The 27,975-nt window shown below is 42.3% G+C and overlaps 1 long non-coding RNA gene across 2 annotated transcripts in view; it reads right to left on the bottom strand.

Annotated features, from left to right (window-relative positions):
• The window catches only part of LOC135217994 (uncharacterized), a 61,940-nt gene that overhangs the window by 20,931 nt on the left and 13,034 nt on the right, over positions 1-27,975 (bottom strand). The window contains exon 1 of one of the 2 annotated variants that reach the window (XR_010315258.1): positions 9,141-11,855. The exons of the other annotated variant lie outside the window; for it this stretch is intronic. This is a non-coding gene — a long non-coding RNA (uncharacterized LOC135217994). Of the gene's footprint in view, positions 1-9,140; positions 11,856-27,975 lie in introns of those variants that run through there. 2 annotated transcript variants of the gene reach the window in all.

Here is a 27,975-nt window from a genome sequence, read left to right as displayed (position 1 = left end):
TAAGCGTCCTCGTAAAAAAAAAAAAAAAAAAAAAAAAAAAAAAAAAAAAAAAAGGAGGTTAGCTTGATATTAAACTCAAGAGATGCTGGTACGTAATGGTATAGTAATTAAAGACATTAAGAAGATTCTTTTACTTATACGTACGTATATATGTACCATGCAGTACCATAATAATTGTCAAATTCTAATAAGCTTGAAACCATCCCTGATATTGGACAATTTGCCGTAAAAGACGCACCTTTTTTATAAGGACATTTATGAAACAAAATCGTTAGTATCATAACATTACATTTACTGAAAGATAATTTTCAAGCGAATTTGTATACAGTATTGCAGTCGACTCCGTAAAAGATTTACCATAAATTAATATCGAATGTAAACGTTTCTAGGCTTATAGCGAGATGTGGTTTGTTTACTACCATAGTCCCGATATAAACCACCAGGGCTGCGCTATGGTTTGTTTCCTTAAATGCCGACTTACTGTAGGCAAATTTTTGCAAGTTTTTGATAAATATAAATTGGGTTTAATTTAATAGTTTATTAATTACTGTAATAATTACTTGCTTTTCAATGTTTTTATTATGTTAGCAACACGTTTTATGCCTACCCACTACACTACGTTCTACTTACTATTTACCTAGGTAGCCTATGGCGCTTGGTCAACAATCGGTTGGACGCAGGCTAGTTTTCTTTTATACTGTATATTATACATTTAAAATTATAAATACACGTTTAACATGATATTTATTTAACTTTTAACTTATTTTAGTTGTAATTTACATGTAATGTATTGTATACAAAAAAGGCAAGGGGTTAGGGTAATAACTGATGGTCAAGAACGGATTAATCCATTTTCAGTTATTTCTTATGGGATAACTTGATTCAGTTCTCAAAATAATCGAATTTCGACGCTCCTTCTGGAACGAATTATCGTCAAGAACCGAGGCTCTACTGTATGTACATTGGTTGGGTTATGTTTTATTACAAAGTTCTTTGGGTCCTCTAGTTGTCAGCAGCTGGTCGTCCTCGAGGAAACACCATTCGCTCTTGCCATTCCACTGCGCCTGCATCCGATGGGTAGTACTGGGCCAGGTAATCTCTGACGCCCTTCGCTTGACGTATGTAGTTAGGTCCCCTTCTTGCCATGAGTCCATGCCATGAGGTTCAGCGTCAGCCTTTCGACCATCTTCTCGAACAATTCAGGGTAAATGAGTAGAAAGTTCTTGTGTCCATTGCAGTCCTCCTTGTTCAGTTCTTGTAGTAGCTGGTCGTAGTCTCCATGTAGTTGTCGCCGTGTCAGCCACTCCCGAGCCCAAATCCGCCCTGCCCTGCCGTCCTTTCTGCGTAATTGTGCAGGTGGGTGTGGCACTGTAGTACGTCTTCTCAACCCGCCAATGACCTGAACTGCACAGAGACACAGGACAGCTACCAAAAATCTCTGGGTCTCCTGGGGTGAGAGGCTGTTGAGGTCCATATTATATGCTGGGTGGGCATGGAATGAAGGATGTGCTTTGCAGGCCTCTATATATACCCAAGGTTCATATCTGGCACGGTGCATGTGCAACAATCATGCCCCATTCCATGTCGTGTCTCGTACAGATGTGTGCGCACTCCGCAACAACACCGCAAGCCATCCGCAACACACCACTACACGGAGTAACAAAGCTGCAAGAGCGGGTGCCCTGGCATAGCAACAACCACCATAAAACTGCACCAATGCCGTAACACTCGGCTAGACACCGCAACAACATGCCGTAACACACCACACGGGTCCGCACCACGCCACGCAATAAGTCATTTTTCTCCCCACCGCGTAAATTTTCGTGCGGTTTCTTGCGGTCCCATGCCGTAACAGCCTGCAAGACAAGGGCAATGCTAAGCAAAACTGGGCTACTACGATACGGAACGGAATGGAAAATAGAATTTAGACCAGAGGCCTAGCGAAGAGACCTGTAAGGTCATTCAGTGCTGAAAGGGAAATTGGGAGTAAAAAGGTTTTAAAAGGTGTAGGCTAACGGGAAGAAACCCCAGAGTTGCGCTGTGAAACATTATTAAGAGTGGGTGGAAAGTAAGAATGAAGAAAGAGAATTTGAATGGAGGTAGAGAAAAAGGTATGAAAGGGGTTGCAAAGACACAGTACGCCTCTGGCTAAAGGAGTATGGTGGTCAATTCTTACAAACCCAACAACAGGGTACTATCTGTAAAAGATGATGGATCTTGGAGATATTAAATTGTCACCGATTTCTATGGTGGTTCCTGTCCTGGTGGTATTTGCAACTTTACATTTATGCATTGATAATTCTAGTTGCTGCATAAGAGAATTCATGGAAAGAGTTTTCGAGGGCCACTTTTTAAAGGACCTCGAGTCGCTGACCCAAGTTTTGTGGTAGCACATATTTTTAAAACCTGCAACGTTTATTGAACACAATTCTGCTGGAAATGAGCAGATTATTTTGTAGGAAATTTGTTTCCTTAGGAGATATGGCAGAAAGTCCTACATTTGGAGGAGATTCGAAAACATGGACCTCCTCATCTTTCTTGATCTGTTTTATACTGTTTATGATGTTCAAGAGAAAATGCATAAATGATATTGTTAAGATACAATAAAGTTTTGTACATACTTACCTGGCAGATATATACTTAGCTATAGATTCCGTCGTCCCCGACAGAAATTCGAATTTCGCGGCACACGCTGCAGGTAGGTCAGGTGATCTACCGCCCCTGCCGCTGGGTGGCAGGAATAGGAACGATTACCGTTCTAGAACCAGATTTTCTCTTCCACCTGTCTCCTGAAGGGAGGTTGGGTGGGCCATCAATCGTATATATCTGCCAGGTAAGTATGTACAAAACTTTATTGTATCTTAACAATATCATTTTTGTACATGGAACTTACCCAGCAGATATATACTTAGCTGATTGACACCCTTGGTGGTGGGAAAGAGACAACTATTTACTGAATAGACAGGTAAACAACATACGTTGTAGGTAATAAATAAATAAAACCTTGGTTCCTACTTGATCAGGCGGAAGCCTCCATGGCTAATGCCTAGGAATCTGCTTCGCCTCAAGAGGCCTCAGCGAGGATGTGACCTATGGCTAAGAGTTCTTGGGGTGGGTCTGTCGATGGGGTCTTATCCATTTACTCGACAGAGCCTCTTACATGACAATTTGCCTATGGCCTAGTGGCATAATTAAGGAGCACAACACCGATCCCGATCACCTGATCCTAACACGAGGGTTAGTGCTTAAGTTGAAAAGAGTTATCTACAAACTCCTTTCAAACAACCCAAAGAAAAAACACGACGTTAAATAAAATTTAACTCACTAGTTAAGGATCAGTATCTGCTCCCTATCCCAGCAATGTATCCGCAGACACGTATCAACCAAGAGAGAAGGATCCCTCGAAGGTTATCTTGACATCCTTCGGATAATGGGAAGCAAAACACAGAGTTGCATCTCCCGTTATGTGACAGCTAATATATCCTTATGACATATTGTTAGGGAAAGAACAAGAATTCGGAAAAGCTCGCACTTCATGCGCTTTTAATTCTCAGCTGTTGAAGGAATCATCAATGCACTTATCAAGTGCTTAGGAGATCACAATGTCTCAAAGAAGGCCAGGGCATTCTTTGATATAGATCTCTTCTGGGTGAAGCCTGGAGCCTGGCTAGCGCTTGGCAGGCGCCTGTCTAGCGCCTCGCGCCTGGCTGGAGCCTTGCGCCTGAATGGCGCCTAGAGCCTGGCTGGAGCCTCGCGCCTAGATGGCGCCTTGCGCCTGGCTGGTGCCTGATTGGCTCCTCCTTCCTGGCTAGCGCCTCGCGCCTGGCTGGAGCCTTGCGTCTGGCTGGTGCCTTGCGCCTGGAAGGCACCTGGAGCCTGGCAGAAGACTTCATGATTACTGTCTATGAGTCTGCATGCCTCAAGAGTTTCAGCGAGGTAGGGACCTATGACTGACAAACCCTTCTGGATCATGTCAATGGGGGCTAGCCCGCTTACACGACAGAGCCTTCTCGGATCGTGCCAATGGGGGCTGACCCACTTACATGGCAGAGCCTTACCTGTATCATATCAATGGGGACTAGCCCTCTTACATGACAGAGCTTTAGGTTTCTCTTTACTGGAAGGAGCCTTGAGTCTGGATGGATCCTCAATCCTGACTGGAGCCTAGCCTTGAAGGAGCCTGGCACCTGGATGGCGCCTGGCTGGCTTCTAGAGCCTGGCTGGCTCCTAGAGCCTGGCTGGGTCCTAGAGCCTGGCTGGCTCCTAGAGCCTGGCTGGCTCCTAGAGCCTGGCTGGCTCCTAGAGCCTGGTTGGCTCCTAGAGCCTGGCTGGCTCCTAGAGCCTGGCTGGCTCCTAGAGCCTGGCTGGCTCCTAGAGCCTGGCTGGCTCCTAGAGCCTGGCTGGCGCCTCGCGCCTGGCTTGGCTCCTCCACACTTGCTGGAGCTTCGAGCTTGGAAGAGTCTCTAGGCTGTCTGACGATGTCCACATCGGAACACTCTTATATCTGTCCGATTTGTTCGCCTCTGGCGCATTTGCGCCAGGGTTTGGAGGCCCGCTCTTCTCAGTATCCGACCATGACAGAGTTCCTTGGAACTGTCCGCCTCTGGCGTTTTTCGCCTGTATTGGCATTTGGCGCTTGGCTGGCGCTACATTGTCCGAGAGTCCTGAACAACCACATAGTTTATCAGGAGACTGGAGAAGGGTGGAAGAAATTCTTCCCCTTGAGCTTTTGGGCCCCTGGCAAGGGGAGGTGATTTTAGTCAGCTACACCCAGTAGACGACAGGATATCTAACAATACGAGAGAGAAGAGTCTTCTTCCGAGGAGGATCCTTCGTGAACACTTCTTTTGCTAACGAGGTCTCTTCTTACATGTTGATAAGGTTCCTCGTTGCAGAATCTTCCCTATCCTTGCCCGAAGGAAGGGAAGGAGTCTGGAAGTCGAAGGAGAGACTGAGCTGAAATTGGGCGGAACCCTGATATCTAGCTCTTATTGTATCCTTCTGAATACCTTCTGGGAAGCATTTTGAGCCCTCATCGCACACCCCGAAGACTCTGTAGGCAAACGTTTAAACCATCTCTTCTTCTGTAGATGAAAATGTAAGTACCCTGCCTGGGCAACTAAACTTCTATCTGAAAGCGTGCGTCAGGAATAGAGGGATTTATTTCTTTTGCCAGACATACTATGCTGGCAAGAACCCATTGCCGAGTCTCCATTGAATCTGATGCGAGATTCCAAATGCACAAAAAATTCACTTGTCTTCTTGGTCGTTTAGGGCTAAGAGAAACAAAGAATTCCTTCATAAACTTCCTCAAAGAAGTTGATGAGGAGCAGTTCCATTTTGTCGGAACACGGAATCTGTGGCCACAAAAAAAAAATCCCATTCGAAGTACATGATATCCTACTCTTGTCGTATTGCGGTATCGTATAAGATCCCGAAGATCTTAATCCTCTGTTATCTCTAATTCCCTTTGTAGAGACAGAGTATGGCCTTTACTGCGTTCTTTGATAGCAGATATATACATAGGTGATTCTTCCCTCTGAAAGTGAAGAAAAACCTCGCTATGTGGTTCACAGAGGTATCGGAAGAGGACAGTTTCCTCATTCCATCTAGCACGATCTGCAGCAATTCTATGTCTTAGCCATGACTATTGTCATTTACCTTGAAAAAACCTCTCATTCATGTCCACTTCTGGTCAGTCTGCACGCGGACAGACTCAGAGTGGAGAGGTTTTATAGGTCTATTTATAATAGATTCTGATAGAATATCCAGATACTCTTGGAAAAGCCTTACGAAACATGCTGTGAGAAGAACGTGACTTCTGTGAATCCAACCTCTCTAAGGCCAAAATGAGGCATACATCCTCTCTTCCTTTGACGCCCAATTATCTTAATATCTGTTAAGAATTTATAACTAGGGGAAAAAAGGCTAAAGTTTATTCCCCTTCTTTAAATTTAAAGATGTCTTATATTGCTACCTCTCTTGGTTCGAGGAAAAAGAAGCAGTCTAAAGGAAGCCTGTTCGTCTTCTACCTTACAAAGAGATCTATGAAGAAGACTTTCCGCAGGTTCTCACAACTCTTTTCAATAAATGTTAGACATACGTTAACAGTTATTATCTTCGATCGAGAAGGTTCTCACGGACATGCAAAATCTTGCATCGAAACCTCTTAAGGATCGTTACGTTTCCGTGTCTGTTCCCAAATAGGTTCTCTTTTGTTAACGCGAACCGGGGCGAAAAAAGAGATTCTCGATGCTCTTTGCGATATGAGAGAGTCGTGGAATTGGCCTAAGTGATTAAAATAAATCATTTCATCATTCCTTGTAAGCGACCCCTTTTCGATTAAATGGGTAACGAAATCAGGAACGAATCTTGCCGTTACCGAGCCAGCTGTCCGAGAGGCTACTGGACTCTAGGTTAATAAACTCGCTAAAACGAGAAAATATCTTGGATGGTGCTTCTGGCGCAATTTGCGCCAGGCTGGCGCTTCCTTCTAGTTCTTTTTAGGTTATGTGCCATAACATCTATGCCTTTATGGTACCCGACATCCTTCACATGTTAATTCCGTTCTTAGTGGGAAATACTTTTATATACGTAGTATAGTCCATTCAGGGAAACAACTTCTGCCACTAAGAGAATGTTTCCCATCCGACTCACCCAACTTCTCTTGAGCAATATCCGAATTTAAAAAGGTTGTGTGCGTTTCTCGAAAGGATGAGAGAATTATATATATCGCGCGCTGCCGTATTAGAATCCTTTATAATACTGTCACATTGTGGTAAAACAGCATTAATCTAGGAAACCTTTGTAAGGATACTAGGAATTCTGTAGTTAACGTCGGTGTGTGCATAAGACTTGACCATACCGTAGTCTTAAAGTGAATTCTCTACTACATTCATCTTCTCACTAAGCATGTACTCTAATAAGCCATGCTTTCGTAAGCATGAGAGCATTATACAATATAGAGTTTCGCTGCGTTAGAATCCTTTAAAAAATGTTACCTACGGTAAACAGCATTGAAATGGTAATATCTTTCTTATTGAAAGCTTCTTAGCAAAGGGCAGACAATATTTTATTTATGTTTGCTTAACTATCCCCTCAATCCGAGGCTAAAACCACGATTGTAGGGGAGAGACACGGTTATTCATTCCATCCCGCAGGAGAGAGACATGTTACCGCCCACTCATGACCGACACCTACATGATACTGCGTGGTGTCTAAGCGATAGCAGTCTCGTTAGCCGACTGGCCTTACTCTTCCAGAGTTGCCAGCTACTCCATTTAATAAAGGAATCTTATAACATTATTATCGAACTTCAGGAAGTTCTTATAATGCATATCTAAGCGAAACAAGACTTCGATAAATCTAGAAGCTAAGTAGGTGTTGTCTTAACAATCCCTTTAAGCGTATAGTCCTTCTAGGAAATTCCTGGAAGGATACCTGGTAATTGAGTTGCTCAGTAAAGAAGTAACTACGGTATGTGCTTATTATTCTCATACAGCAGATACTCTACTACCTTCTTTCCCTGCCGAGGCAGATAGAGAAAGGATATTCTGGCGCCTGGATCCTTGCACCTAGCGCCTGGAATGTTCCGCGCGCCTGGAATGTTCCGCGCGCCTGGAATGTTCTGCCCACGCTAGAAAGGAGACTCGCTCCTGGAACGTTCCGCTTGCTTGGAAGGTCCCGTGCGCCCTGACAGTTCCGAGCGCCTACTAGACCCCTTTTAGAAAGAGCCTCTTGCCCGGAAACGTTCAATGGAAGGATCGTTCTGATTGCCACTCTACTGTAAGGCTCCTGCTCTAGCCGTCTGTTTTTCCTGGCGCAATTTGCGCCAGGCTGGCGCTTCGTCTCTTTGAAGGCGCCTTGCGCCAAGAAAAATGTTTTCTAGAACGCGGCTCGCGTTTGGTTGTAGGAACGCGGCTCGCGCTAGTCTGTTAGCTGGAACGCGCCTCGCTGCTGGCTATGGAACGACGTAGCTCACGCTAGCTTGCTGGAAACGCGGCTTCCTGGCAGCGGCTGGCTCTTGCTCAGTGTTCTCTTAGTTTTCAGAGAACGCGCTAGATCACTCCAAACATACATTCTTCGTCTTTTCGGGTGTAAGATGAAGAGACGCACTTTTTTAAGGATGCCTTATCAATGGCTATCCTTGGCAGTCTGGGACGTTCTACAGAACCTGCCGAGGGGACGCCTGACCGGTGGGGGTTCTCCCTAACCTTCCTGCGGCTGTCGACTTTCCTCCTCACTGGGTCTGGGAGTTTGGAAGAGGTCTAGGCCTGGAAGCGCTACGGAGCCGATCAGACGCACCCTCCACTGCACTGGGAACACTATATTCACTTCTTACCTTTTTAGAGCTCGCCTTTTGAGCTCCATCCATTTATCTTCAAATTTGCACATATGAATTTGTAGATTCTGTGGAGTAAGACGGTGATGAGGATGCAACAACTACTAGAATTGTCAATACTCTAACTGCTCGTTAGTACGAGAGCTCTTAAAGCTTCTAAAGGAAGCGTATCTAGTTATATGCTTTCTGACTTCCTAAAGTAGGAAGTTAGATCTTATATTTCCTTCATCAAGTTCTAACACTTCTACACGTATTAGTGAAAAAAAATATCAATATTTCCCTTATTGCAAAATATAAGTGTCTACCGAAAAATTCGGTAGTTTCACGTAATATATTCTTCGAAATTTCGAAGCCAAATTCATTTAAAAAAAGTTAATAATAAAAGCGTATGCCAAACCAAAGACCCAGTACTTCCCTGCAAAAGACAGTCCACGAAGGTCGATGGCGATGAAAAAAACGAAAATCAAGTCAGGAGGTAGCAACAACGTATGTTGACACTACCGCGACAGAGAAAATCTGGTTCTAGAACGGTAATCGTTCCTATTCCTGCCACCCAGCGGCAGGGGCGGTAGATCACCTGACCTACCTGCAGCATGTGCCGCGAAATTCGAATTTCTGTCGGGGACGACGGAATCTATAGCTAAGTATATATCTGCTGGGTAAGTTCCATGTACAAAAATCTAATTTAAGTACTATAAATGAGTGCATGCTTTTCCTTTCTTCTATCGGGATTGTCCCGATTTAATTCAGCAACACCCAATCCTTGAAATAACACGTGAAGCATACGCTACCCGCTTACCTTAACATGCAGCATGCACTCCTCTTGTGTAGATTTCAAGATTTTGATGTTGCTTGAAGAATCCTTTGAAGATTCGCTTAACTTTATTAGGCTCGTAACTCCGTTTCTTGCATTGCATCAGAGGGAATTCTCAATACATTTTTTCTCTCTGAAAAGCAACTATTTCTGGAGCATAAACCTTCTTTCTCGTATGGTGGTCTCCATGTCCAGGAAGCATCTCTGGTTCTCCCACCTCTCGCAAGCGGTAACTTACTTCACGTGTTAATATTGGAAGGAAAACTATGGAGGGAAATTTGAATACAAAAAAACATCAACTTGAATTACTATGGAGAAAAGGGATAAGAACATAGACTACACTTAACAAACTTATTTACAGTTTCTATATCCTCCCTCAGAAAAAAAGTGCAACTCAGTTGCACACTGACAGACTAACTTTTGTATATACACTTACACTAACACACAATCAACTTACTAAAAATAAAAAAAATAAATAAAAAACAGAACTTTCATAACATATTAGAACTTTAGCTCACGAGTCCATGACTTAACTCTGTTACGTCCTACAACAGCGGCAGTACAACGAGGACGATGAACCTTCATGTCCTCGGGCTGATTCGAACTACGAGTATCATTTGGCCCACCAAGTACATCAACGTCATGAGCAGAATTGTTTTCTGGCCCACCAAGTACATCAACGGCATGAGCAGAATAGTTTTCTATCTGATTTAAATTGCTATTTTGAAAACAAGGATTATAGGTGAGCGACAGCTCAAGAGGATACAAATGATTAATAGAGTGGTGTACAACAACACCATCACCTCTCTTCAGTTTGACACTTCCAACCTTGCCATCGTGGCCCTTTATGACCTCTAGCACCCGACCTAATACCCAGAAAGGACGAGATTTATTCAGCAATTTAACTAGGACAATGTCGTCAATAGGAATCTTGTCATTCCAATTGACTTGTTGTAGATCTGTGTATGACTCCCTCAAGCTCAACAAGTAGCTGACATACCAAAGCTCCTTAAAATGAGACAATATCTCATCTCTAGATGACAACGTGTCCAAAAGGGTACCCCTAGAAGTGGGAACTCTCCCATATGGGAGCTTAATTGAGTATCAGTATAACATTACAATTTGAGTAGACTTTCAGAAAACAATTAGGGGTTATTGTTTCCAAATCATTATCAGAAGAACGATAGGTTAATGGCCTAGAATTTACTGCATTTTGAACATCAGTAATGAGTGTCAACAGCACAAAATATCACAACCGCTCCCATGTGGCACCCACCCATGCAGAGTACACAGGAATTTTGACATGCTGTTTATCAAAAACCTCAAAATTTGCCTTATACTCATCCAACAAAAGAGCTCTTTGCAATATTTCTCCACCAGCAACAAATGACTTGGCACTGTCGCTATACAAGTGCGAAGGGATCCCATACACATTAGTGAATCGAGTGAATGCAAGAACAAACTGAAGGGTGGACATATCAGGAACTAACTCTATGTGCACACCACGGACATTTAAACGTGAACAGTAACATATTCATTTTGGCATTTTTTCCTTCTTTGTCTCTCACCCAAAGGTGACCAGTGAAGTCCACACCTGTGTTGGAAGGGCTTAATCAGATTTACTCTGCTTTGGCAAATTCATCATTCTAGGGTAACGGAAGGAAAGACTATTGAATCTGCGACAGGTAATGCATTTAATTTAAATGTTCTTAATTACTTATCTCATCTTGGGAATCCCAAATCCACCAGTTCTAACATTGTTCAAGGTGGACTGGAGACCAAGATGTTTACTTCTAAGGTGGAAAAATTGTACAAGAAGTTCAGTTAACTTATGTCCCTTACTCAACAGAATGGGATTTTGCACATCATATATCACACTTAGGGATTTGGCAATGCGTCCCCTAAACCTGATTAGTCCTGTATCATCAAAGAACAAGTCTAGATTATTTATTAAATTAGGGACTTCCTTGGGTTTATCACTATCAGGTAAGTTAAGATAACCTAACTAATTGGGGAAGCATTCCCTTTGCATCTAACCTAAAAGATGAAGCCTTGCAATACTTTCAGGGTTCTTGCTACATTTCCTCAGGGTAATTACTCTTAAAACCCAGCGAAAAGACTAAAACCTTTGTACATCAATAACTGGTTCAGGAGAAATTTCTGAATTCATATGAAAGGCAGCATAACTACTGCTCCTTGGAGCCACCAGCTGCTTACTGGCATCAGACAAACACCCTAAGGCATAATCAGGCCACAATTTTCTAAACTCTGGTAGTCACATTGGTCCACGTTGCCAAAAAAGACAATTGCTTCACAACTCATTAAAGGACTGTAACAATTGTGAATGTTGTGATCTGGATTTCGTAAGTAATCAGTGTACGAATATTGTTTGGTACGCTGTCTAAGTTCGTGAATAATATCTGTTGTTTTATGTTTGGGTAAGTCAAGTGACCAGAGGGACTTCCGAATTCTCCCCCGCTCTCCACATGTTGGCTCGTCAAAGAACTATTTTGGTAACTTGTTTAATAAACTAATGTTAATTACCCTCAGCTTATCAATGAGAACCTTTAACAAGGACAAACCTCTGTGTAACAAGGACAAACCTCTGGTAAGAAGATCACAAAGATTATCTTCACTTTTTACATATCTGAATTGGATGGTTATACCATAACCTTTTAACAAAGACTGTTTGAACATAGCAATATCCTTTACTCTATTACGAGTGAATACACTCTTGACATTAACATTATCAGCAAGGAGCCATTGAAGAACAACTTGAGAATCTACTCCAATGGTGACATCCAAAAACTTAGTTGGAAAAAGAATCCAAAACAGTGGGAAGACTCTTTAGGGCATGATGAACACCAAGTAACTTTAAGGTAGGAAGGGTCTTAGACTTAATAGGGGCAACTCTAGATTTAGCATAAAGCAGATTTGAACAGCCATCAGCTACACTGTAAACGGCAAAGCCAGAGCCCAATTTTGAAGCATCAGTAAATACAACAAGTGAATTAGAAGAGCCTTCATTAACACAAGACCTTGGAAAAAATACGGTAGTCAAGGAATTTAAATCGGTGCAATGGAGGGACCACTTCTTCTGAGTCTCGTCTGAAATTACATCATCCCATTCAAGTTTAGCTGCCCATAATTCCCGCATCAAGAATTTACCCTTGTTTGACACAGGCAAATAAAGACCCATAGGGTTGAACACTTTAGAAATTTGAGATAAGACATCCCGCTTAGTTTTAACTGTCCCATCCAAGTGAACCTCACTCGCTTGTAAGGTATCAAACTCTTAACATATACTTCATCCCTAGGACTTTCTCATATGAGTTCTCATGAGAAACAAGATTACCTTGTTTTGTCATAACAGACTGCAACTCCTTACTATTAGAATTCCAACTTCTTAGTGTGAACCCACCCTCTTTCAACCTATTTTGGGTTTCCTGGTACACTTCCTTCAAGAATTCAAGATTATTGCCAGTAACTAGCATGTTATCTACATACATGTACATATTTTCTTTTAGTATTTTGGAAAATTCATCACTAGCATACAGTGGTACCTCAGGATACGAAATTAATCCGTTCCGAGGCGGCCTTCGTAACCTGAGCTTTTCGTATCTTGAACCACATTTTACATGTAAATTGCCTAATTCTTTCCAAGCCCTATGAAAACACCCCCGTAAATTTTATGATAAAGCTAAATTGACCAATAAACAATGGAATACAACAATTTGGACCATTCAATACCTAACACAACCTTTATTGTAGTACGTACCTGTAAATAAAGTGTAGTAGTGTACATGGTACAAGAAATACTTTACGTACATGTACGTACATGTAGTAAAATGTGGAACCTAACCTTACCTTTCGAGTGAGGCAATCTCCGAAAGTGGCAACAAAGGAAAGGAGGAGAAAAAAATGGCGAGAAAACATGAACACTAACTACAAAACACATTAAAAAATGGCAGAAAACATTAACACTAACTTTTACAAAAAAAACACATTAACAAATGGCAGAAAACATTAAACACTTCTTGATTATCTCCATCTTCGTTCTCCATAGAAGCATCCTCTTCTTTCCGTGAACTTCAACAACATTCTTGGGACCTGTGGCTAATAACGTGAGTAATTAAGTTCACACACAACACGAGAAAGTAACTTACAGTACAACGAAAGCGAAATCACTAACACGAATTTACATTAACAAACGAAATACGTATATGTGAAAGAACGAATTCCAGTGTTTACGTTAACGCTGCCACTAAAAATGGTCAAGGAACACCTTTACATAGAGGCATGATGCTGACCAATAGGAGAGCAGGATCTTATGGCGGTGACTAGCATCAGGAGCCAATGGGAGAGCGGGAGGATGGTGGCGAGTCTACTTAGCTGGCGGCGAGTGAGTTTTAAAATTGTTATCGGTGGTCTGGGCGAGTCTCGGGACTTTACAGCAACAACCTTTCGGAACCTGAACTATTTTCGTATGTAGAGCCAAAAAAATCTTCGTATTTGCTTTCATAACTTGAATTTTTCGTAAGCTGAGACTTTGGTATGTCCAGGTACCACTGTATTTCTTTGCATGATGCTTCAAGATATAATTCAGAATGAAAAGGCTTGCGTTAAAGCCAAATACGTACTATCATGGTCTTGTAACGATAGGTGACCAATCTGTCTCCAACACGCATGAAAAAACAAAAGCGATTTTTATCAGCTTCCTTTGCTAGTCGTATTTGCAGGAAAGCTTGCTTAATGTCGCTCAACATCATAAATTTGTTGGACCTGAAATAAATGGACAACTTAACAATGTCCTTCATTAGATTTACACCAGCATATGTAGCCTTATTAAGAGAAGGAGCCCTATTCGTCGTCAAGGAACAATTGAAGACTGGACGAATTTTGGTAGTCGTATTGTCTTCTGTCTTGACTACAGGACGATGAGGAATCCAGATGAATTTGTGATAATCATCTGGATGTACATTAATTTCTTCGATTATATCATCTCCAAGTTGCTGAAGAAACACTTCTTGATAAGAACCCAACAACTCCCCTTTGGCCAGATCTTTTACTACCTTATCTAGTACAGAAAGAGCAACATGAAATTTTCATTATTAAAATGAAGTTTTATTGTATACTTACCGAACAATTATACAGCCGTGATTTCCACGAGCGGCAGGAGACTAAATTCAAATTTAGCGCGTAGGCGTCGCCAACACTGGTGGTGATGACGTCATCTCCCTCCACTCCGCGGGAGAACCAGGTACAACTGCCCAGGTGAATTCAATTCTTTCTGCCCGTCCGTCCACCTAAGGGGAGGAGGGTGGGTATAATCATAATTGTTCGGTAAAGTATACAATAAAACTTCATTTTTAATAATGAAAATTTCATTTTTATTGTAGTGTCTTACCGAACAATTAATACAGCTGATTACACATTTATGGGAAGGTGGGATTCAGTGGACCACTAGTATTTCTAAATGGTTACATTTATTACAAATACAGTAAAACACTCAAGGTGTCTGTTGTACCTTACCTTGTAAAGAGTACAGCAGACTGTTACTTTTTTTTTTTTTTTTTTTTTTTTTTTTTTTTTTTTCGCCTCTGGTCGGTGCTCTTCTTACTATTGTAGAGGAATTGGAATTTGACCAAAGTTAGCCTCTACAGGAGTGGAATCCTTCCGTAGTTCAAGCGAGTCAAGCTGACTGACGGAGGATAGTAACAACAAAGATTGCCCTTGCCCTCGGCTAAGACCAGAAATTCAATCATACAAAACATTTGTCACCAACCACCAGATTTAAAAACATATATTACCCAACCATTATAAAATCTGACCTAACAGACTGGTGAGTATCCCAGGTACTCAGTACCCCCAGCTTCCCTTGAACTCGACAACCTATTTCAAGGTGAAAAGTTAGCATAGAGGTGACGACCCCTGTGCCGTTTCTCCCAACACCATGCCAGAAACCGCCACCGGACCTAACGTTTTACAATTCTCGAAAACCGTTTCTATCTCTTTGAGATAATGACTCGCAAAATCCGAATTCGATCTCCAGAACGTGCTCTGAAGAATCGAAGCTAAAAAGATAAATTCTTTCTAAATGCTAAAGAAGTTGCCACTGCTAACCTACGTGGAGCTTTAACTCTCAGAACGAAGATTGTCGTTCTCGGGACTGCGTAGTGAGCTTCCCTGATAAGCTCTCTAATAAAGAATGATATAGCATTCTTAGAAAGAGGACGAGAGGGATTTTGAACCGAGGTCCAGAGCTTAGAAGATTGTCCTCTAATACCCTTAGTGGCAAACAGATACTGCTTAATAGCCTGACTGGACATAAGAGCCTTTCTTCCTCCTGATGTCCAACCAAATCAGATAAGTTCCTCACACAAAACTACTCGGCCAAGGATTAGATGGATTCTCGTTTTTGGCCAGAAAGGTCAAAGATACCGAAAATACAGCATTGCCTTGAGAGAAACCGACTCTTTTGTCTATAGCGTGCAATTCGCTGACACGCTTAGCAGAAGCTAGTGCAATAAGAAAAAGTGCCTTCTTAGTCAAGTTCCTGAGTGAAGCCGACTTCAAAGGCTCAACGGTGGCCCCATGAGGAACTTAAGCACCACATCTAAGTTCCCAAGCCACTGTATCCTGCGGGAGCTTAGTGGTTTCGAAAGACTAATGAGGTCCGACAGATCTGTATTGGAGGAAATATCCAAACCTCGATGCCGAAAAACCGAAGAAAGCATGGCTCTATATCCTCTGATCGTCGAAGGAGCCAGTTTCTTAGAGTTCCTAAGAAATAGAAGAAAATCTGCTATTTCCGTTAAAGAGGTCGCAGAAGTAGAGACTTTAGCACTTCTACACCACTCTCTGAAGACTTCTCCACTTCCCTTGATAGAGTTTGTTAGAAGACTCTCTCCTACAACGAGCGATAGCTTCTGCAGCTCTTCTTGAAAATCCCTTTCGTCTGACAAGATTCCGGACAGTCTGAACCCTGTCAGAGCTAGAGCGGACAAGTTTTGGTGGAACCTCTTGAAGTGAGGGTTTGTTTTGAGAAGCCACTTCTCTGAGGAAGAAGTCTGGGGAAGTCTACTAACAACTGGAGAAGGTCCGGGAACCACTCTTTCCTGGGCCAAAAGGGAGCGATTAACGTTAGTGTTACATTTGCTGTGCGACATGAACTTGTTCAGCACCTCTCTTATTAGCCGAACCGGAGGGGGAATGCATAAGCTTCCAGACCCGACCAATCCAACAGCATTGTGTCCACCGACCAAGCTAGAGGATCTGGAACTGGAAAACAAAGAGAGGAAGACGTTGTTCCTTGATGTCGCGAACAGGTCTATGGACGGTCGTCCCCAAAGGCGCCCAAAGTTTCTGACAAATCTTGTTGTCCAAAGTCCACTCAAGAGGTAAACACTTGCTGTTGACGACATAGCTCGTCCGCCAGGACGTTCATCTTTCCCAGAACGAATCTCGGGACTAGCTGAACCTTCGCTTCGTTTGACCACAGGAGGAGATCCTTGGCTACTTCGTATAGAGAGAAAGACTGAGTCCCCCCCTGTTTCCGCACGTACGAGAGAGAGCCGTGGAGTTGTCGGAATGCACTGCCACTACCTGACCTTCTACTAAGCTCCGAAACTGTCTGAGCCCCAGGAAAATTGCTAAAAGTTCCTTTACATTTATGGTGGGGAATTCTTCTCCTTCTCCGACCAAGCCTCCTGAAGTCCGTTGATTTCCCAGCAGGGCTCCCCAACCTGTGTCCGATGCGGTCGCAAAAGAACTGTAGGGTTCAGGGAAGAGGGTCGTAAATCTAACCCTTCTTCCAACCTTGCTCGAGAGAGCCACCACCTTAGGTCCTCTTTTATTTGATCTGTGACAGGAAAGGTAATCGAGTCTGGTTGCGTCTTCCTGCACCACGAGGCTCTCAGGAAAAACTGCAGAGGTCTCATGTGCAGCCTTCCCAACGTCACAAATTTCTCCACTGACGTCAATTTGCCCAGGAGCCTCATCCACTGATTGGCAGAACTTACCTTTTTGTCCAAGAACTCCTGAACTGTCTCCAGACAGCCTTGGACCCTCTTCGGGGACAGAAAAGCCCGAAAAACTTGAGCATTCAGAGTCATCCCCAAATAAAGGATGCTCTGAGATGGAACCAACTGGGACTTCTGTTTGTTGACCAGAATTCCTAACTTTCTGGCAAGATCCAGAGTTGTTCCAAGGTCCTTCATGCACCGACTCTCTGATTTCGACCGGAGAAGCCAATCGTCCAGATAGAGAGAGATTCTTACTTCTAATATGTGCAGCCAGCTTCCTATCGGGGATAGAACCCTGGTGAAAACTTGAGGAGCGGTCGCCAGTCCGAAGCAAAGCGCCCGAAACTGAAACACCTTGCCTTCGAACATGAACCTCAGGTACTTCAGGGATTCGCGATGTATCGGAATGTGAAAATAAGCGTCTTGCATGTCCAGAGAAACCATCCAATCCCCCTGTCTGATGGACTCCAGAACCAACCGAGTGGTCTCCATATGAAATTTTTTCTGGACATGCAAGTTCAGGGCGCTCACATCCAAAACCGGCCTCCAGCCCCCTGATGACTTGGGAACTACAAAAAGGCGATTGTAAAAGCTTGGAGGAAAATCCCCTTCTATCTGTTCTATCGCTTCTTTGAGAACAAGCGCTTCCACTTCTGCGGCTACCGCCAGAAATTTGTCTGAGCCCGGAGAGTATGCCTGGAATGGAATTGGCACAGGTGAGAGCGAGGGAGTGTTAAACGAGAGGAATACGATAGCCGAACTTGAGTACTTGCACTACCCAGGCTTCTGCTCCTCTGTTTTCCCATTCCTCCCAAAACAGAGCCAGCCTGGCTCCCACTGGTGCATGAAGAACCGAGCTTTCATTTGGAAGGTTTGTTAACCTTGGCCGAGGTCTTAGACTGAGGTCGCAAATTCGACTTCGGCCGAAAGAAGCGCTTGGGTTTTCTCCCTCGTAAAGGCGCTTGGGCCAGAGGAGAAACCGAAGGAACAATCTCCAAAGGAGCTTTAGGTCTCTTAGTAGACTGTGCCAGTGTAAATCCGAAGTAGATTTCTTATCTAGCGCAGATGAAATTGACAACACTACATCGTCTGGAAAGAGGTTATCTTTCACAAAAGGAGCAAAACAAGAGAGTAGACTTCTGTTGGGAAGTAACCCTTTTAGAAGCAAAGGAGCACCAAAGTTTGCCTTTACTTAAGGGTACCAAGGGGCGATGAGCGAAGCTAACTCATCACATCCCATCCCTAATGGATTTGTCCGCACAGGACAGAACACCAATCCAATCCTCACTAACTCCTGAGAAAGAGAAGGACAGTCTTCGATCTTGGCCGCTAAAGCGCCAATAGTCCAATCAAGGAAGCTAAAGACTCCAAAAGTTTAAATTGGTTCTTTACAATGTGGTCCAACTCAGGCGCTGTAAAGAAAACTTTTCGCTGCGGCGAAAGCAGATTCTTTCTAGAGGAGTCGATTAAACTGGAGAAGTCTCCCTTGGGAGGAGGCAGAAAGCTCCCAGAGAAGGAGCTTCCCCAGTTACATAAAAAACCTATACCTCTTACGAAGCAACTTAGAGGGAGGGTAAGCAAAAAAAGCGCCTTCCTAAGTCTCTTTTCATAGACATCCATTTCTCCGTCTCTTTCAACGAATGTCTAAACCGCTTTAGATAGAACAAGTTTTGGGAGGAGAGGGTCTGAAGTTTTCCTCCTCATCAAAAAAGTCGAAGTTGGGGAGCGCGGAGCCGCTTTCTCAAAATAATCTGGATAAGATACCAGAAGAAATCTAAGGAGATGTGAATAACACGAGAGGTGATGTGAATCCTCCTCCTCTACTTCTTCCTCATTCTCCGATACCGCCGAAGAAGTAGACGGGACTGCAAACGGATCTGAAGGTTTCGAACCACCCTTGGACTCATTCATCCAGTTGATTAACATCTCTTAATGCTTGCGCAAAGGCGCCAGAGACGAATCAAAAACAGTTAACGTAGGCTTGGAAGAGCCTAAATGTTCAGCAGGAGGCGGAAGGGAAAAAAAACTACTTGCGCCTCGCTCGGAGCTGCCGAAATTTCGAGTTGAAACAGGCGCATCAGGCGTAACAGACGATAGAAAGCGCCTAAAGAAACACCCTTAGAAACTGCTAGCTACAGCGCTAAAACCACAATCTCTACTAGTAGATGGAGCCGAAAAAGGCACAGATTGAGGCGACGAACGAGCCGCTAACGGCCGAGGCGCAACCCTACTCTCAGGCTCCTTATACCGCTTGACTGGAGGAGGCGAAGAATCAGCGCCTGAACGCCTCTTTAAGGGACGAGCGAAACGGGCGAATCTTGCCAAGAGCGCCGCGCGACCGGAGACCAAATCGCTTGAATCATTCGAAAGGCGTCTAACCGCAACACCTTTCCAACGCTTAACCGAGCCCTGTTGAGGCGAACAGGCTCAACAAGAGAGGCGCCTGTCTGTGGGCAAATCCCGATCACTCCCTTGGACTTCCGGTATGTCTTCTCCCCGGTGCGGGGGAGCTGGACAGTGACCTTTGTCTAGGAGACGTATCAGGACAGACAGGCGCACCCTCAACTACACTCTTACCTGAAGCTGCTTTCTCCAAAAACGTCTTAACCGAATTACCAAGTTGCAAAACCGTATTCGCTAGTACCCGAAAATTTCTGATCTAACCTCGATTCCAGACCTGGCAATGGTGTCGGAAGAAACTACACGGGAAGCCGGAGAAGTGGGATTAGTAGGAGGAATAGGAGGTGTAGTTAAAGGAGACATAACAATTTGAGGAGAAACAGAAGGAACAGATGCATCGCAAGACAAAGCAGAGCTAAGTCTACTTTCCCTAAGCGCTGCTTTTCTAATTCTGTCTTTAGCTAATTTCTCCGAGTATGAACTAAAAAACTTCCATTGAGAATCAGTCCAATCACTACACTCGTTACATGTTCGATCTGCTGAACAAACCTGTCCCCTACACTTAACACATTTAGTGAGAGAATCATACTCTAACTTGGATAATCTAGTTTTACATCCTGAGATGCAAAACCTAACTCCCGACGGACTAGAATCCGACATGGCAATGCCTAAATAATAAGCAAAATAACAACAACGCCAAAAAAGAGTACTTCACCAATTCCGAAGATCAAATCCACAAGAAAAAAGCGAAGCAAAGTCATCCAACCGCACCGACCACCGATGTTCACCGGACGCCGGCAGGAAAAGAATTGGATTCACCTGGGCAGTTGTACCTGGTTCTCCTGCGAGTGGAGGGAGATGATGTCATCACCACCAGTGTTGGCGACGCCTACGCGCTAAATTTGAATTTAGTCTCCTGCCGCTCGTGGAAATCACGGCTGTATAATTGTTCGGTAAGACACTACAATAAAACTTGTGATTAGAAGGAACTTTAATTACTTCATCCTTCCTTGGAAGTTCAACATAATATTTTCCATCTCGTAAGGAAATGCCTTATTTAAACTTATCAATCTTCAGGCAATCATAATCAGACTCTGTGTCTTCATTGTGACTTAGGGCATCAATATTAAACATTACTTCAAGTCCCTGCTCTACTGAGCTATCAGGAAACAAAGACTCTAGAGGAGAAAAATGTTTTCTTTGGAGACAAAACAAAATTAACAGATGACTGTAACACTTCTCCATCTGAAGAGGAATTATCAGAGAAACCACTTACCTTGGTTTCTACAACCTTAGCTGGCAACTGACCCACTGGAATTGCTTGGCCAGGATACAGGAAATTCAAAACATTTCCAAAGGGAATTAAACCCACTCTTGTGGAAAATGCAGCACCTTGCATACAACTTGTTGGAGCAAATTCAGAAAAGCGTTGAATAATATCAACCCCCGCTAACCCCAGGATAGGCGTTTGTTCGTCATCCTCTGCTAGAGAGGGTTCGGCTAAATGATAGCCTTCTTTTACAATGTTATTAATAGCAGTATGTAATTGGGATATATTAAGCTTAATGTTAAGATCAGAAGTAGCAAGCATGTGGACATAATTCTTACCTTGTCCTGGAATGTACACTTTCAAAAGTCACTCACCAAACTCAGGTTCCGCACTACCTAGGAACGTATTTATCTCATACTGAGTGGAGGAAATCCCAAAGTCTCCTTTGAGATATTCAACTATATCCTTAGATAAATAATCTCTTTGACTTCCAGTGTCTAATAGACATCTGACTTTTCGAGAACATTTGTCAACACCATAAAAGGTCAAGGTGAGGACTGGTAACAAATGACGTTCCCCAAGAGAGGAACTATGTTGAGCATTAACACAAAAACTAGTAAAAGTACTACCGCTACTAGTATTTGGACATAAAGCTGTTATGTGAGAATGTGACTTACATTGAAAACACTCAAAGGGCAATTTATTATCCTTACCAGGACAAGAGGATGCATTGTATTTTAAACATGTACACAATTTACACATCTTGAGGGCAATACACCTTGATGTTCAGCCAAGGACTGATGATTATCACAGCGTGACATACTATGAGGACCTGAACACAATTTACAGGGCAGACTACCCTTTTTAGGTTTTGGTGACTCCTCAGGACTGGATTTTGAGCCAACATTTGACACAAAAGTACTAAAATTCTCCAAAGTTGAGGGAGATGAACTAGGGGAAAGACCACCCTTAGAGGGAGGCCTTAGATTTGAAAATTTTTTATTAAACCCAGGCAAATTGCCTTTATTGCTGGCACTGTTTTCCGCCTTAGCATTAGACACCTTGGGCTGTAATACTCTCACTAAGGTTTTAATAATTTCCCTGTAATAACCAAACATATGGTTAAGGGTAGGATAATTATTGTCAACTTTATGAATCAGCTCCTTCTTAACAGAAGTTGGTAACTTGGAAAAAACAATGTGGCTAAGAAGCTTACACCCTGCAGTATCTTCCTCTAACAGGTCAATATTGTATTGCTTTAAATCATGAATTATGGCACGGCATTCATTAAAGTAAGTTTGTAACCCATCGAAGGCAACATCAAACGAAGGAGAACTAGACAACAAAACTTAAAGTGATTCATCTATTAAATAAGGTATATCTAGGAATTTATCCGTAAGAAGATGTAAAGCAAATTCATAATTGTCATCCTTTATAGAAAGATGACTTATAATCTTAAGGGCATAGCCCAAAAAATAACTACGTAGGTAACTTGTTTGCATCAGACAAACATTCGCAAGCATCAATACAATTAGAGAACTGGGTAAGAAAATTCTTGAATTCCAGCTTGTCCTTGGAAGTACCATCAAAGATTTTGCACTCTGGCTTGGGAATTTTAATAGCCATAGAAGACTGAGAGGATGCACTATTAGCTACAGTACTGGAATCTTCAACTTTCCTTTCCAATAAGGTAAGCTCATCAAGAACAGAGTCATTATAATCCACTTGGGAGGTGATTTTAGACATTTTACTTTCTTCCTCACTCTTCTCATCACAGAGGGCACACGACTCTAATATGCTCTCATCCATCTCTCAATATTCTACAAAGTTCTACAAAGAGGGTTACTGCAAATATGGCAGGAACTGTAAATATAATCACATATATAACCCAGAATAGGACTATAATAAGAGGAAATGAAGGAGGCCAAAGAATGGAATGTAGGCAGTTCAAAGAGGGTCACTGCAAATATGGTAGAAACTGTAAATACAGTCACAGAATCAGAAGCCAAATGGGGCTATGATATACGGAGAGGAAACCCAGAAGTGAGACACGTTGACTATGAGCCAGAATAAAGGATCAAGCAGAGATGAGGATGAGCAGTATATGTGTAGGTTCTTTAAAAATAAGGAACCTTGTCCATGGAATGAAATGGGCTGCCGCTTCAGGTGCCACAGCACACAAAACCTTGAAAGGAGTAGCCAGGTAAGGAAAACCACTAGAGAATACAAAGTAAAAACTGAAATGGATTAAAAAGAGAGAATGGAAGCTGTGGCGAACAAGGTACCCTACATTTTTTAGAAATGAGGAATACACAAGTAGAGACGTCAAACCCAGTGTTATGGGCAGAAGTAGTAAGAAACCCCATGGTGTCCAACATGAGTGGACCATACCTAGGGAGAAGTCAGTAGGGATAGGGGCATGTAGGACTAAATACAATAGTAAAAAGACAAGAAGTATAAAGAAAAAAAGACTACGTATACACTAACTGTGGAATATATTATGTAAATATTAGGGGCATCAAGTCAAAACTAGACTCCTTGAAAGAAATAATAGAGAAGGTGGACCCAGTAATAATGTGCCTAACAAACTCCCCTCCACAAAAATGAATGTGTGGAAATAACTGGGTACAAGGTGTTCCATAACAAAAGGAGGAGGAATGGAGGAGGTGTCCTAATAGGAATTAAAAATAACTGGCAAGTGTTACCGTACAAACTAAAGAAGAAAACACAAATCATGAAGCTGTCTGGGTCAGTATCAATAAAGGCACAAACAAGATAAGGTTAGGTGTTATATATGCCCCGCAGGAAAATAAGTGCAAAAATGACCAGCTGATAAGTATGTACTCCTCAATAGAAGATGAAATAAATAAAGCAGAGGAAAACAAGGAAAAAGTAATGATCCTGGGAGACAACTGCAAAATAGGAAAAGTCATCTCCAACAATAAGGAAGAAGTGACTATGGGAGGAAAAGCACTGCTGAACCTAATCAAGCAAAACAAACTAATGCTATTAAATAATCGTAGAAAATGCCCTGGATCATGGACAAGAATACAAAATATGCAAAGTCTATTATCGACTATGTAATGATAAGGGAAGAAGATGAAGGAGGATTACAGGTAATGGAAATAGATGAAACAAAAGAAATAATTCCATACAAGATATCCTCTGAACTGGTGCACTCTGACCACTGTGCTGTGAGAGTCAGAGAGTGGTCATGAACTGGAGAAAAGTATGCAAGGGAAGCAAGAGTGGAAAATATGTAATAGATATAAGAAAGCTGAAAGATTGCAAAGACAGACAAGCCTTGGTAGAAATAGCAAGAGAAAAGGGTCCAATAAAACAGAAATACACCAAATGGCAAACAGAACTGGACAAGATACTGAGAAAGTGTAAGAAAAAAAACCGTAAGAAAAAAACCAAAGTGAAAAAGAACAAATCAAGAGTATTAAGAGACCTAATGAGGGCTAGAAGAAGAATAAAAAAGGAAGGGAAAAAGTTCATTAGTACAGAAAAGAAGAGGATATAGCAGATGCAGGAGAAATTAATAAGTGAATACATTATTAGAGAAAAAATGAAGGAAGATGGCATTAGAATAAAGGTGACAGCAGCTGAATTGGGGCAGCCTTTTGGGACTTCAAGAAAAAACTTGACGGCACAAAACCAAATAATGTGGTGGCAGTAAGAAGCAAGGAAGGGAAGAATAATAGAAAATGTTGAAGAAAATTAAAAGAGAATATGAACATATTATAAAGATCTATTCATATTAGATAAACCTAAAGATGAAATCAGTAGGCTAGCAGATGAAATTAACCTCCAGTACCAGAAATGGATGTCCATAAGTGGGACAGGAAAATCTGAAAAAATCCAAAAGTCAAGTACGTATTCAAGAAGTGGAAAAAGCAGTAAAGAACCTGAAGAATAAATACACCCCAGACTGTCAAGATATAAATAATATAATTATAAAAAGTTTGGGTACAGAAATGACTGAAAGTCTGGCACTCTTAATTGGAGACATTGAAGAGGAGTTAAAACACTCCGGATGAATGGGAGAAAATTAAAATATTACCAATGCATACAAAAGGAAGCAAACTGGATTTAGAAAACAAGAGAGGGATATTCATTATAAGTAACAGAAGGAAGGTATTTGAAAAAGTGAGGATGAACATAACAAAGGATGAGTTAAAACAGAAGATAAGCCAGTTCCAATGTGGTGGCATAGAGGGAAGATCCACAGTTGATCACTTGCTAACCTTAAACGCAGTGATTGACTACAACTCATTGTTAGGAGCCCCAACGTACATATAGTTTGGGGATGCGTATAAATGCTTTGACAAACTGGATCTGAAGGACTGCATCAAAGAAATAGGGAAAATGATAGGATGGAAAGATGCATGATTGATAAGAAAAATGAATGAAAATGGCAAAGCAGTCATAAGATGCCCAGCAGGAGAAACTGATTCAATTGACATAACCGAAAATGTAAGGCAAGGAACAATTTACAGCCTAAAGCTATGCAGCATAGTGACTGACAGAGTAAATGATGTAAGCAGGAAGAACGTAACACTCATAAGAAACGTAGCAATAGATTCCCTAATATTTGTTGATGACAATGTTCCCCACAAGCAGGAAAGGAGTAGAAATGGCAATTGGCAACTGCCGTAGCCTAGAGCAGCTTAAGAAATTTACATTTAATACGAAGCCAAGTAAGTCAGCAGTGCTAGTAATAGATAAAAAAAAAAGCAAAGAAACCAGATGTACAAATAAAAACAGAACTTAAAAATGGCCCAATTAGTAGCGTGAAAGAATATAAGTACTTAGGGAAATGGTACACACTAAATGGCTCAAAGGAAGCAAGTATTAAATCGAGAAATGGAATTTTTATTCTAAAATTAATATTAATAATACTTACCTGTATAATTTATCTAGCCTAAATAAAAACCCCAAAAACCGCACCAAAATTTTCCACATTGGCAACCCTGTTACCTCCTATTCTGTCCGCCAGTTGGCAACACTGTCGTTGACAGATACGAAAACCTTCCCTCAAATCAGTTGTGATAGGCAGATCGTGGGGTAGGATGGGTGGGACTAGATAAATTATACAGGTAAGTATTATTAATATTAATTTTAGAATAAAAATTCCATATTAATAAACATTACCTTAATATAATTTATCTAGCCCGATTAACCACATTGAAAAGGAGGAGGGAATCTGAATACAATTTCCCCTTCGGACAGAATAGGAGAAAACAAACAAAGAAATATATATCATAGGCAGTCAAAACTCAACCCAAGGTCAAAGATACTAACAAAGTCTCCTACCATAATGCCACCAAACTGCGGTAGCACAGGACAAGGAGTAAGTGCATAGTCAGTCCGTCTGTACTAAAGTCAGGTGACCGACCAGGTGACCAGTCAGACGAATTGCGGACAGCAGGGCTGCACCCTGAAGACTATCAAGCACTATTCTTTCCCTAAAGGATGAGTATCTGGACTGTCTGGGCGATTCAAAGCTAAGCCAACCTTTGGGGGTGTATCAACGCAACCCAACGTCGCCAGCAACGAATCGGCTCATGAGCAACTCCTAACTCGAGCTTTCTGGTGCCAAGAGAAAGGAGCGCGGAGCAAAAAGGCGATTCAGTCCCGAAGGACGAATGCCTGGCAGTCCAACCTGGTCTCATGTTACACGATCATCGGGGGTGTATCAACGCAACCGACTTCGTCAACAAGAAACTCAGGGCTACTAAATGTCGCCTGATCTCACACGAGTGTCTGACTCTGAGAAAACAGGTGAGACAAAAAGTAGATGGTGAGCGAGTCACCAGATGACAGCAGACGATCCATCGACTAATTCCCTGTCCAGGACAGTGGAAGAAGCAGGAGTCGTCAGGACAAGCGAACCAGTGGCTAGTCCTAGGTCAGCATCGACTCTGGGAGAAGCGTAGTCGCCAGTGCCGACAACCCAGTGGCTGGAACCATTTCACACTGAAAATGGAAGCCGCATGAGTTGCCAAGCAGTCCGTCCTTGTCATCAACAACACCTAAATACCAAACTGCCTAATTCCCATTATAACTACGTCAAAAACTGCCATGGGTTATAATACAAAAACAAAAAATATATATAACAAAACAAAAAATGTTATTGTTATAATACAATTAAGTTTGTTCATACTTACCTGGCAGATATATATATAGCTGTATTTCTGACGTCCGACAGAATTTCAAAATTCGCGGCACAACGTAGTGGGGCGGTCAGGTGGTAGTACCCATTCCCGCCGCTGGGCGGCGGATATCAGGAACCATTCCCATTTTCTATTCATATTTATTCATGGCCCTTGTCTCCTGAGGGGAGGAGGGTGGGCACTCTAAGTATATATATCTGCCAGGTAAGTATGAACAAACTTAATTGTATTATAACAATAACATTTTGTTCATGAAACTTACCTGACAGATATATATATAGCTGAATCACACCTTCGGATGGTGGGTAGAGACAGACTAGGATTTTTAGGAAATTTAAATTAAAATAAAAAGATTAACTTATTGGTTCCTTACCTGATAGCAAAGTAGACTATGTGATTACTGTCACCTAAAGCCTGCTTATGCTTTATCAGAGTTGCCAGCCAGGTGTTGACTGCTAGTGCTGGCGCTCTCTGGATGCTCTGTCAACAGGGCGTGACCACAAGCGACAAGACCATCTAGGCAAACATATGGCAGTAACACAGCAACCGACCACCACCTGACCAACTAACGCAAAAAAACCCTGATATTAACACTATGGAATGGGAGATTTTCACAGAAGATCTCACCATCAACCAAAAAACACAATAAACTAACCTAACTAAGCTAAGGGATAGGGAGAGAGCTACCTTCAGACCCCCAAAACTGTGTCTGCCGAAATGTAAGGTCCCAAAGAACTACAGTTCTAGTAAATCGTTCTCACATCCCGGAGGTAATGTGAGGCGAATACGGAATTGCTCCTCCAGAAGGTGCTATCCAGAATATCTCTGATAGACATGTTCCTTTGGAAGGCAAGAGAGGTAGCTACGGCTCTGACCTCGTGAGCTTCACTTTAAAGAGGCTCATATCAGTCTTCTGGCAAGATGAATGAGCCTCTTTAATGACGTCC

The sequence above is a fragment of the Macrobrachium nipponense genome, chromosome 9 (genome assembly GCF_015104395.2).
Source record: "Macrobrachium nipponense isolate FS-2020 chromosome 9, ASM1510439v2, whole genome shotgun sequence".
Lineage (NCBI taxonomy): Eukaryota > Metazoa > Arthropoda > Malacostraca > Decapoda > Palaemonidae > Macrobrachium > Macrobrachium nipponense.
This window is presented reverse-complemented; position numbering and strand designations above follow the sequence as displayed.